The following is a 13,144-nucleotide window of genomic DNA, read 5'->3' as shown; positions in this document are numbered from 1 at the left end:
CTGGTGTTAATCTCCTGGTTGCAGACCATGGAGATCCTGACCCTTATCCAAAGACTGATTACTGAGATAAGTTTTAGAAATAAACTTAGAGAGCCCCTTACTAATTCAGTTAACTCTCATCAGCATTATAACATAAACGCAAGGAACTATGTCATAAGACTTTCTTAGTAAACATAGACCTTAATTAACAAAATTGGAAATTAATATTTAGTGAAACTTTTTTTTTTGGTAAAGTTGCCTCTATTTTCATCAAACTAGGCCAAGACTAATTTGTTTCAAAAAATAAGTTTGGTGTGCTGACCACATAGACTTCTTCTACACTGACTCTGTTGCAATTCCTCGAGTCTTAGACTAAATTCCCAAAAGGCCTCTCGAGGCCAAGAATTTATTAATTGGTTCTACTTTCCCCCATTTATGAATGACTCACTAGAGAATAGAATTATCATTACTTTTTTACAACACAAATATTTCCAGCCTTTATATCTTCGCTCACTGACAGCACATATCCTACTTGCCATACACACTGAAACATTTTCCTTGTCACTTTAGTAGATCTTGAGTCCATAATTTTTAATCTTTAAAAAATTAACCCATAGTGAAAATCAAGAAGAAAGCAATTGTGAACTATTTGTTGCATTGGCAGTCTCTGATTAGCAAACTCAAGAACATATTTTAGAACCTCTAAAAACATGTATTTTTCCAAAGTACAGTTTTTCTCAATGTAACACAAGGCACGTGTCTAATAGATATACGTCTATGTATAACTGAATGAAGTTCCTGGAAACCAAAAAAAAAAAAAAAACCACACACACACACATCAGAAATCACGTCTACTCTAATAGAATATAAAAATTCAAATTATCAAAATAATAGAGTGGGGCATGAAGAAATCTTGCCACCTTGTGGCCACTTTGGGAAGCAACAATTTAAAACCTGTGAAGATGGGCCTGCAATATCCCCAAGCCTTCAGGGATGCAAGGGAAAAAAGCCTGTTGTCAACGAACGACCTTAGGTAGATCCTGGAAAAAGAATTCAAAACCTGGCAATTGGTCAAGAAGCCAACCTTGGGAGGTAAGTTTTACTCACACTCTTTCAAAGTAATCACATGGAAAGATTTCCGTGTCACTGAAACTTCCTGCTGCTGCTGCTAAGTCACTTCAGTCGTGTCCGACTCTGGGTGATCCCATAGACGGCAGCCCACCAGGCTCCCCCGTCCCTGGGATTTTCCAGGCAAGAATACTGGAGTGGGTTGCCATTGCCTTCTCCACACTAAAACTTACAGTAATTCAAATCAAAATCGCAATGAAGGTATCACCTCACTCTGATCAGAATGGCCATTGGTAAAAAGTCTGCAAACAAGAAATGCTGGAGAGGATGTGGGAAAACGGGAACCCTCCTACACCGATGCTGGCAGGGTAAGCTGTTAACCGTCAGCATGGAGGAACAGGCTGGAGGTTCCTCAAACAAGTGAAAAGACGATGAAATTACTACACTGCTTAACCCCATGCAGAAAAACATACGCCAAAGCAGAGATCTAAATGGACGGATGGATACTGTAAAGCTCTTGAGGAGCATATACAGAACATGCCTTGATATAAATCGCAGCCAGTTCTTTTCGGATTCATTCTTAGAATAATACAATCAAATCAACAAATGGGACTTCATTAACCTTAAGAGCATTTGAGCAGCAGGGTAAACTATAAATGAAAGAAAAAGACAACCTTCAGAATGGGTGGGGAAAAAAAGTGTTTGCAAATGGAGATACAAGGAATTCATCTCCAAAACATGCAAACAGTCCGTGTAGCTCAATTAAAAAAAAAAAAAAAGGAAAAGTGGGCCAAAGATCGAAATGGGCTTTTCTCCATCGAAGGCATCCAGGTGGACATAAAGTACGCAAAAAGATGCTCAGCATCCCTAATCATTAGAGAAATGTAAATCAAAAGTTCAATGAGATATCACTTCACACCAGTCAGCATGGCCATCTCAAAAATTCGACAACAATAAATGCTGAAGGGGGTGTGGAGAGAAGGGAACCCTCCTACCCCAGATGGGAATGTAAATCAGTGCATCCACTCTGGAGAACAGTACGGAGGGGCTTTCAGACACTCAGCAACAAAGTACCATGTGACCCAGCCATCCCATGCCTGGGCATGGATCCTGGGAAAACCAAAATTTCAAGATACTGCACGCCAACCATCATGGCAGCACTGGATACACTCGCCAAGATACGAAAGAAACCTGAGTGCAGAAGGACAGGTGAACGGTTAAAGCAGCCGGGGTCAGGTCAGCTCAGTTCAGTTCAGTTCAGTCGCTCAGTTGTGTCCGACTCTATGCGACCCCATGAATCGCAGCATACCAGGCCTCCCTGTCCATCACCAACTCCCGGAGTTCACTCAGACTCGTGTCCATCAGGTCAGTGATGCCATCCAGCCATCTCATCCTCTGTCATCCCCTTTTCAGTGAGTCAACTCAGATACACAAACCCAGACATAATAGGATGAAAGAAAGCCATTTCCAGTCACAGGGACGAGCCAGAGACGATCACACTAGATGAACTAAGTGAGACGAAGTATCACCTGTTATCACTTCTAGGTGGAATCCAAACATGGAAACAAATGAGCTTCTTTACAAAACAGTAACAGCTTCATATACTTAGTAAAGAATCGTGTTACCAAAAAGGAAAGGCCAGGTGCAGGGAGAAATATATGTTGAGAATAACATATACACACTACTAGTTATAAAATAATCCATAAGGACCCACTGTAGAGCACAAGGAACCCTGCTTTGACTGTCTATAACCTATATGAGAAAAAGAACCCCAAAAGAACATATATACATCTATGTATAAATGAATAATGTTGCTTTACACATTGAAAAAAAAAAAACCCACAACAGTGCAAATCACCTATATACTCAAATTCAAAATAAACATAACAGGAAAGAAAGAAAGACAAAAGAACTGCTGACTCTGTTCCCCTCGGGCCTTGGGGACCTGGGCTGGCATCACGTCCCTGGGGCCTGAGCAGGCTGGGTCCCCAGGCGGGGCTCTCCTGGGGCTGAGGGCGCTGGGGAGGATATGCCAGGCAATCAGCCCCCCACCCCGGTGGACATGGACTTCCTGTTCCCCTCTGCGTGAGTCCACAATCTCCAGATCCTGTGGGACCCTCCTGCAGCAGCACTAAACCTAGTGCCCCCAAAGGATGGTGGGGTCTCTGGGCTGGAAGAGCTTTGCAAAGTGCCCCGGGCCCCGTGTCTCCTGGTGGTGGGGTTCCCACCTCCAGCCTCCTTCCTTAGGGTCACCCCACTGAGAGGACAGGTCCCTCTTCAGAGTGGTGTTGCAATCATTGGGACCGCCTGGGGGATGAAGGGTAAGGGGGAAGAAGTAAGGAGACACAAGCCTTAGGGCTTCCCAGGTGGCGCTAGTGGTAAAGAATCCATCTGCCAATGCAGGAGATGTAGGAAAAGCGGGTTCAATCCCTGGCTAGGGAAGATCCCTGGGAGGCATTCTTATTGACAACCCAGAAACCAGACTTGCCCTAAGGCTCTGGTTGCCCAGGTAATCAGAGCGGGCATGAAGACATGCTGCCACCTTGTGGTTATTCCCCGTAAGAAGCACTTGAAAACCGGGGCTATTGGGCTCGGCTCTAAATGACACCAGCCGAGGGGCCGCCGCGCCCATCCCGATGGCTGGAGGCGTCTGAGGGGCGGACGGAGGCGGCGGTGGCGGCGGCAGCGGGAGCGGGCACGGGAGTGGAGCAGCCGCCGCGGGACCGACCGGACCGAGCTTCGCCGGCGCACCTGCCCGCAGCGCCCGCGGAGCGGCCGGAGCACGACCACCTCCCGGAGCGGCGGCTGAGGCGGCGGGGAGCGGGCGCGGCAGGCGGGACGAGGCGGCGAGCCTTTTCTCTGTTGCAGACAGTTTTACATGTTTGGGAGAACAGACTAGCAGCACTTCTGAATTAAGATCTCAGACTCTTTGTGGTGGCTTTGAAGAGCACTAAGATTAGAAGATGAGTGAACTTGACCAGTTACGGCAGGAGGCTGAACAGCTTAATGACCAAATTAGAGATGCTCGGAAGGCGTGTGCAGACGCGGCTCTCTCTCAGATCACAAACACTGACCCTGCGGGAAGAATCCAGATGCGCACCAGGAGGACGCTGAGGGGACGCTTGGCCAAGATCTATGCCATGCACTGCGGCACCGACTCCAGGCTTCTAGTCAGTGCCTCGCAGGACGGTAAACTTATTATCTGGGACAGCTACACCACAAACAAGGTCCATGCCATCCCTCTGCGCTCCTCGCGGGTCATGACGTGCGCTTATGCCCCTTCTGGGAACTACGTGGCCTGCGGAGGCCTGGATAACATCTGCTCCATTTACAGTCTGAAAACTCGTGAAGGGAATGTCGTGTGAATCGTGAGCTGGCTGGACACAGGTTACCTGTCGTGCTGCCGTTTTCTGGATGACGATCAGATCGTTACCGGCTCTGGAGACACCACCTGTGCCCTGTGGGACATCGAGACTGGCCAGCAGACGACCACATTCACCGGACACACCGGGGACGTCATGAGCCTTTCACTCGCTCCGGACACCAGACTGTCTCTGGTGCTTGTGACGCTTCAGCCAAACTCTGGGTCGTGCGAGAAGGGGTGTGCCGGCAAACCTTCACCGGCCACGAGCCCGGTATCAACGCCATCTGTTTCTTCCCGAACCGCAACGCATTTGCCACTGGCTCAGACGACGCCACCTGCCGGCTGTTCGACCTCCGTGCGGACCAGGAGCTCAGGACCTACTCCCACGACAGCATCATCTGCGGGATCACCTCCGTCTCCTTCTCCAAGAGTGCGCGCCTCCTTCTCGCAGGGTACGACGACTTCAACTGCAACGTCTGGGACGCCCTCAAAGCCGACGGGGCAGGGGTCTTGGCCGGGCATGACAACCGCGTGAGCTGCCTGGGGGTAACTGATGACGGGATGGCCGTGGCGACGGGGTCCTGGGACAGCTTCCTCAAAATCTGGAACTAACCCTGACAGCAGGTGGACGCCACAGTGACTGGAAGACCGTTCCAGCCTTGGACCGTTGCAGATAGCATTTCCCATCTACCCCTACTAACGCGGACGCCCTGCACCCCTCAGAACTTCAAAAGCGCAAGACCTTCCCTTCACTTATTGCTGAAACCAAGAGCACAGTTCCCACTGAGAGAAGAATCTCTGTGCTGTAACTAAAACGAATCGTGCATTCCTTCTGGGACCATTGTCTTTGTTTTACTTTTTTTGTTTGTTTTGAATGAATTTAAAAGGAAATACTATAATAAAAATGTTAACAAGAAGGTAAAAAAAAAATAAAATAAAATAAATGACACCAGCCCTAAAGAAATGTTCCGGGGTAAATCACATGAAGAGAATTCAAAACAGGGCTGACTTTCAAGAAGCCACTTTCCGGAGCTTAGCTGTACTCCCCCGTAGAAGGTAAAAAGCCCGTGGAAAGATACTCATCATCAGTAAGTAGTAAAGAAATGCAAATTAAAACTACCATGAGCCATCTTCTCACACGGCTCAGAATGGCCATCCTCAAAAGATCTTCGAAGCTTAAGTGCTGCCGAGGGCGAGGGGAACAGGGAACCCTCCTACACCGTGGGCAGGGTTGTAAATGGGTGGGTGCAGCCACGAAGGAAAACATCTGGAGGCTCCTTGAAACACGAAATAGAGAGTTACCCCGTTTTCCAGCATTACCACTCCTTGCTTTGATCTGGAAAAAAATCCTGATTCCAAAGAATATGTACATTCCTATTTTCAGGGCAGCACTGTTCACAATAGCCAAGTCAGAGGATTAACCAAAATATCCATCGACAGAAAAATGAAGACTAACTGGCCCATCTAGACAGTGGAATACACTCAGAAACAAAAAACAAAAAAACAAAAAACAAACACTACCATGAGCAGCAGCATGGATGTACTGAGAGATTATCACACTGAGGTATGAGACCAAAGGCAAACATCCTAAAATAGTACTGAAAGGTGGAAGCCAGAAATTCATGCAAATGAAATAATTTGCAAATAGAAACAGACCCAGAGTTAAAAAACCAACTCGTGATTATTTTTTTAAAACGTTGCAGGAGGGATACACTAAGAGGGATTAAAATGCTCACATCACTACATATCAAACAGGTCATCTAAAAGGACCAAATGAACAGCACAGCAAGTTGAAGGAAACACACTGTGATAACCTTCATGGGAAAAGATCCCCCAAAAGAACAGCGGTACATCTATTTATGACTGAATCAAGTTCCTGTACACCTAAAACAAACAGAGTCGGAAATCAACTCTATCAGAAAAAAATAAATTACCCAAAAAAGTGGAGGATGAAAAATGATGCCGCCTTGTGGCTACTTTTGGTAACAATAATTGAAAAACCTGTGCTGACCAAAATACACCTGTTCTCAACAAATGTCCTGGGATAGGTCCTAGAAAAAGAATTAAAAACAGGGCAGACGGTCAAGAGGTCAAAGTAACTTGTTAATAGGCAGGACAGAGGACAGGGAGGAAGGTCCTTAAACAAGCAAAAAGAGAATGAAATTACAACACTCCCTACCCATTTAAAGAAAAACTCCAAATTAGTTAAAGAACTAAGTGAAGTGAAGTCACTCAGTCATGTCTGACTCTTTGCTACCCATAGACTGTAGCCCACCAAGCTCCTCCGTCCATGGGATTCTCCAGGCAAGAATACTGGAGTGGGTTGCCATTTCCTTCTCCAGGGGATCTTCCTGACCCAGGGATCCCACATTGCAGGCAAATGCTTTTACCTCTGCACCACCAGGGAAGCCCCTTAAAGAAATGGAGAGACAATTACTCCCTACGATTAGAGGAAAGCATAGGAAAAACACGCTTTGACAGAAATCACAGCAAATTCCCTCTGGATCCAGCTCTTAGGATAAAGAAAAATAGAAATAAGAAAAACTCAGCAAGGGACCTCATTAACCTTGAAAGCACTTACACAGAAAAGGAAAACATAATGAAAGAAAATGACAACCCTCAGAGTGGAAAAAAAGTTTGCAAGGAAATATATCAACAAGTAATTCATCTGCAAAACAAGCAAACGGCGCATGCAGCTCAAAACACACTCACACACTCACACACACACACACACACACAACAGAAATGGGCCAAAGATCTAAATGGATATTTTTTCAAAGAATGTATCCAGATCGCTATAAGGTACATGAAAAGATGCTCAGCATCCTTAATGATTGGAGAAATGCAAATCAAAATGACAATGAGGTATCAGCTAAAATCACTGAGAGTGAGGATCCTCCAAAAGAACTACAAAGATTAAACTCTGCCAGGAGCAGGGGAAAAGGAATCCTTCTACCCTGGGGGCAGGGATGTAAATGGGTAAGTGCAGCCAAGAAGGAAAACATGGAGATTCCTTAAAACATTAAACATGGAGTTACCAACGCCCTGGAAGCCAACTCCTTGCCATAGATCCAGAAAAACTAAACAATTTAAATGATATGTGCGTGTACCCTTATTTTTAGGACAGCACTACTGACTATATTGAAGACAGAGTGTCCAACAAAATGTCCATCAATACAGAAATGAAGGTAACTGGTCCATCTAGACACCGGAATACATTCAACCAGCAACAGAAGGAGAAAGTGGCATTGGCAGCAGCAGGATGGATCGAGGGGACATAAGGAAAACACACCTCTCCTCAACTCGTGTCCTCGGGTGGGTCCGGGGAAAAGAATTCAAAACAGGGCAGACGGTCAAGAGGCCAATCTTGAGAGGCCAGTTTTAATCACACTGTTTTTTTTTTTTTAAATCAAATGGAAACCTTTCAACATGAAGTAATTTTAGATAAATTCAAATAAAAACAACAACTAGGAATGAGCTAGCCCCAGTCAGAATGGCTTGTGTCAAAAACTCTACAAACAGTAAATGCTGGAGAGGTTTTGGAGAAAAAGAAATTCTCCTACATTGATGCTAGTAATGTCCATTGTTAACAGCCAGAGCAGAGGATCCTGTGGAGGCTCCTGAAACAAGTGAAAAGTGAATGAAATTGCATCTCTCCCTAACCTCATCCAGAAAAGAAACTCCAAATCGATTAAAGAACTAAATGGAGGGATGGATACTCTAAACTTCTTGAGGAAAATATGAGCAAGACAGGTTTTGAAAGAAATCACAGCAAGTTCTTGGTTTCCCTCTTAGGATAACAACAACAACAACAAAACCTCAACAAAAGTAACTTCATTAACCTCAAAAGCTTTAGCACAGCAAGGGCAACCCTAAATGAAAGAAAAAGGCAACACTTAAATTGGGAAAAATGGTTATACTTGATTTGGAACACGTGTACACCTATGGCGGATTCATTTTGATGTATGGCAAAACCAATACAATATTGTAATTAGCCGCCAATTAAAATAAATAAATTTATATTAGAAATAAAAACAATTTACTCATCTCCAAAAACATGCAAACAGCTCATTCAGCTCAACATCAGAAATCAATCAATAGAAAAAAAGGCCAAAGATCTAAATAGGCCTTTGTCTTCAGCTGGCATCCAGATGGCCATAAAGCACATGAAAAGATGATTCGCATCAGTGTTGGAGAAATGCCCATCAAAACTGCAGCGTGGTATCAACGCACACCCCTCAGAATGGCCATCTTCCAAAAGCTCTACGAAGTTTAAATGATGAGGAAGGCAAGGCAAACAAGAAGTCTTCCTACACTGTGGGCGGCAATGAAGGAAAGCAGTGTGAAGATTGCTGAAACACATTAAACATAGTTACTGCATGATCGGGCAAGCCCACCCATTGCCTTAGGTCCGGAAAAAAACTAATTTAAAATGATACTTGCAACCCTATTTTCAAGGCAGCAATATTGACAATATTTAATAGAGAGCTTCCCCTGTGGCTAAGCTGGTAAAGAATCCACCTGCAATGCAGGAGACCTGGGTTCGATCCCTAGGTTGGGAAGATCCCCTGGAGGTGGGAAAATAAATGTTTGCAACCGAAGTTAAAAATAAGGAATTCGTCTCCAAAGATGCAAACTGCTCACGCAGCTCAAGATTTAAAAAAAAAAAAAAATGAACCTAGCAGAAATACAGGCAAAGATCTAAATGGACATTTTCCAAAGAAGGCATCCAGATGGCCATAGAGCACATGAAAAGATGCTCAGGACCACACTTACAGAAATGTCAATTGAAACCTCGATGAGGTATTACCTCACACCCCTCAGACAGCCCCCCAAAGACCTACAAAGGCAAGGGGAACAGGGAATTCTCCTACACTGTGGGCGGGGAAGGAAATGGGTGGGTGTGGCCACAAGAAAAACAGTATGGACATTCCTTAAAACACTAAACATAGACTTACTACCTGATCTGGCAAGGCCACCCCTTGCTTTATATCCAGAGAAAAGCATAATTGAAGATGATAGTTGCACCCCTATTTCCAGGGCAGCACTATTGAATCTCTAAGACAGAGCATCAACCAAAGTGTCCATCAATAGAGACATGAAGAGGAACTCGTCCATCTAAACACCGGAATACACTCAGCCATCAGAACAAATGGAAAAACATCATTCTCAGGAGCATGGATGGACTGAGAGTTTACAATACTGAACGAAGCCAGTCTGAGAGAGAAAGCAAACTATCACACACATGGGGAATTGATAAATTCTTCAAATGAACCAATTCATAAACAGAAACAGCCTCACAGACTTAGAAACATAAGTTTATGATTATTTCTTTAAAAAGGTTGGGGAAGGGAGACAATAAAAGAGGGATTAACAGATACACACTACTTACTGTCAGATCATCCAAATGAACCTACTAAATAGCACAAGAAAGTACAAAACACACTGAAGGAACCTATATGAGAAAATACTCCGGAAAAGAACAGAATAGATATACCTCTATGCATAACTGAATCAAGTTCCTGTCAACCTGAAATAAACACAGCAGAAATCAACTCTACTTCAATAGAAAATAAAAATTAACAGCAGTAAATAAATTCACTGAAATAAATAATTGTGCAGCATAAGCAAATGTGTCGCCTTGTGGCCGCATTTTGTACAACAGCGAAAATCCTGGGCTGACGGCACTTCCTATTCACCAGGACTGAGGGGCTCTAAGAAAGAAACACCTGCCTGAAGGAATCTCCTAGGTGCGTCAGGGAAATTTTTCAAAACACGGCAAAAGATCACGAGGCCGATTTCCGAAGCTCGTTTTACTCACAATGGTATTAAAAATATCTCATGAGAAGCTTTCAACTTTGTGAAATGTTATCGCAATGTAAATCAAAACTACAATGAGGTATGAACTCATACTGGTCAGAATGGACTCTGTCAAAAACTCTTAGAAAAAAATAAAGGCTGGAGAGGCTGTGGAGAAAAGGGAGCCCTCCTACGCTGATGCTGGGAATGTAAGTTGTTAACAGCCATGATAGAGGACCGGGTCGAGGTCCCTTAAACAAGGGGAAAGTTAAAGCATTTACATCTCTGGCTAACCAATTCCACACAAACTCCAAATCAAATAAAGAGTTACCTGGAGGGACAATTACTCTAAACCTCTAGAGGAAAATATAGGCAGCGCACACTTTACATAAACCACAGCAAGATTTTTTTTTTTTTGATCTACACTCAGAATATTTCAAAATAAAACTAAACTTTAAAAAGGCATCTCATTAACCTGAAAAGCTTTTGCAGAGTAAGGGCAACCCTGAAGGAAAGAAAAAGACAGCCCTCAGAATGGGAAAATAAACATTTGCAACTAAAGTTAGAAACAAGGAATTCATCTCCAAAGACACAGAGTGCTCACACAGTGAAAGTGAAAGTCGCTCAGTTGTGTCCGACTCTCTGTACAGCCCATGGAATTCTCCAGGCCGGAATATTGAAGTGAGACATCTTTCCCTTCTCCAGGGGATCTTCCCAACGCAGGGATGGAACCCAGGTCTCCTGCATTGCAGGTGGATTCTTTACCAGCTGAGCCACCAGGGAAGCCCCCACAGCTCATGATCAAAAAAGCAATCAGCCCAGGAGAAAGACTGGCAAAAATCTAAATGGACATTTCTGCAAAGAAGGCACCCAGATGTCCATAAAGCACATGAAAACATGCTCAGGACCACTCTTTTAGAAATGCCAGTCAAACTGCAACCAGGTATCACTGATGCCCCTCAGAACAGCCATCCTCCAAAAGATCTCCAAGGATGAAATGCTGCAGAGGGCAAGGAAAACAGGGACGACTCCTACCCTGTGGGCGGGGATGGAAAAGGGTGGGTGCAGCCACAAGAGAAAGCAGTATGGAGGTTCCTTAGAACACTAAACAGACTTACCGCATGGTCCGGCAAGCCCACTCCTGGTCTTAGATCAGTAGACAATCAAAACTGAAAATGATAGCTGCACCCCTATTTTCAGGGCAGCATTACTGACAATATCCAAGACAGAGCATAAACCAAGCTGTCCATCAACAGAGAAATAACGAGGAAATTGTCCATCAAAACGCTGCAGTCCACTCAGCCATCAAAACGAATGAAAGAAAAAGTCATTTTCGGGAGCATGGGTGGACCGAGAGATTTATCACACTGAGTGAAGCCAGTCAGAGAGGGAACACAAAGGATGACGTACAGGGAGAATCAACAGATTCCTCAAGTGAACCAATTCATAAACTGAGACAGACTCACAGACATAGAAACACGAGTTTACGATTTTTTTTTTTTAAGGTTGGGGAAGGGGAACAATAAGAGATTGGGGCTTACAGAGACACACTACTTATTGTCAGAGAGATAACTGAAATGGACCTACTGAAGAGCACAGGGAAGTCTACTGAACACACTCAAAGAACCTATTTGGGAAAAGACCCCGAAAAAAAGGAGAATAGATGTACCTCTATGTATAACTGAATCAAGTTCCTGTCAACCTAAAACAAACACAACGGAAATTAACTCCACTTCAATAGAAAATAAAAGTTAACCATAATAAATACATAATTGTGCAGCATAAGGAAATGCTGCCGCCTTGTGGCCACTTTTGGGACAGCAACGGAAAATCATTTGCGGATGGCAGTTCATATTCATCAGGACTGAGGGGCTCTAAGGAAGTAACACCTGCCTGAAGAAATGTCCTAGGTGCGTCGGGGGAAAAGAGTCAGTTCAGTTCAGTCGCTCAGTCGTGTCAGACTCTGCGACCTCATGAATCGCAACACCCCAGGCCTCCCTGTCCAACACCAATTCCCGGAGTTCACTCAGACTCACCCCCATCGAGTCAGTGATGCCATCAAGCCATCTCATCCTCTGTCGTCCCCTTCTCCTCCTGTCCCCAATCCCTCCCAGCATCAGAGTCTTTTCCAATGAATCAACTCTTCGCATGAGGTGGCCAAAGGACTGGAGTTTCAGCTTTAGCATCATTCCTTCCAGAGAAATCCCAGGGCTGATCTCCTTCAGAATGGACTGGTTGGATCTCCTTGCAGTCCAAGGGACTCTCAAGAGTCTTCTCCAACACCACAGTTCAAAAGCATCAATTCTTTGGCACTCAGCCTTCTTCACAGTCCAACTCTTACATCCAAACCAGGGCAAAAGATCACGAGGCTGATCTCCAAAGCTCAGATTTACTCACAGTGTTCTTAAAAACGTCACATGAAAAGCTTTCAACTTTGTGAAATGTTATAGAAATGTAAACCAAAACTGAAAATCAAAAATGTAAAAGGAGAAAAGGAAAGATATACCTATTTGAATGCAGAGTTCCAAAGAATAGCAAGGAGAGATAAGAAAGCCTTCCTCAGTGATCAGTGCAAAGAAATAGAGGAAAACAATAGAATGGGAAAGACTAGAAATCGCTTCAGGAAAATTAGAGATACCAGGAGAATCTTTCATGCATAAATGGGCAAAATAAAGGACAGAACTGGTAAGGACCTAACAGAAGCAGAAGATATTAAGAAGAGGTGGCAAGAAAACACAGAACTATTTTTAAAAAAATCCTAATGACCAAGATAACCACGATGGTGTGATCACTCACCTAGAGCCAGACATCCTGGAATGCGAAGTCAAGTGGGCCTTAGGAATCATCTCTATGAACAAACTAGTAGAGGTGATGGAATTCCAGCTGAGCTATTTCAAATCCTAAAAGATAATGCTGTTAAAGTCCTATACTCTA

General features: G+C 44.2%; 1 pseudogene; it reads left to right on the top strand.

Annotated features, from left to right (window-relative positions):
* Nucleotides 1-3,947: 3,947 nt before the first annotated feature.
* On the top strand, nucleotides 3,948-5,102 carry LOC138419212 (guanine nucleotide-binding protein G(I)/G(S)/G(T) subunit beta-1 pseudogene; annotated as a pseudogene).
* The last annotated feature ends 8,042 nt before the right edge of the window (nucleotides 5,103-13,144 follow it).

The sequence above is a fragment of the Ovis canadensis genome, chromosome 14 (genome assembly GCF_042477335.2).
Source record: "Ovis canadensis isolate MfBH-ARS-UI-01 breed Bighorn chromosome 14, ARS-UI_OviCan_v2, whole genome shotgun sequence".
NCBI classification, from domain to species: Eukaryota; Metazoa; Chordata; class Mammalia; order Artiodactyla; family Bovidae; genus Ovis; species Ovis canadensis.
This window is presented reverse-complemented; position numbering and strand designations above follow the sequence as displayed.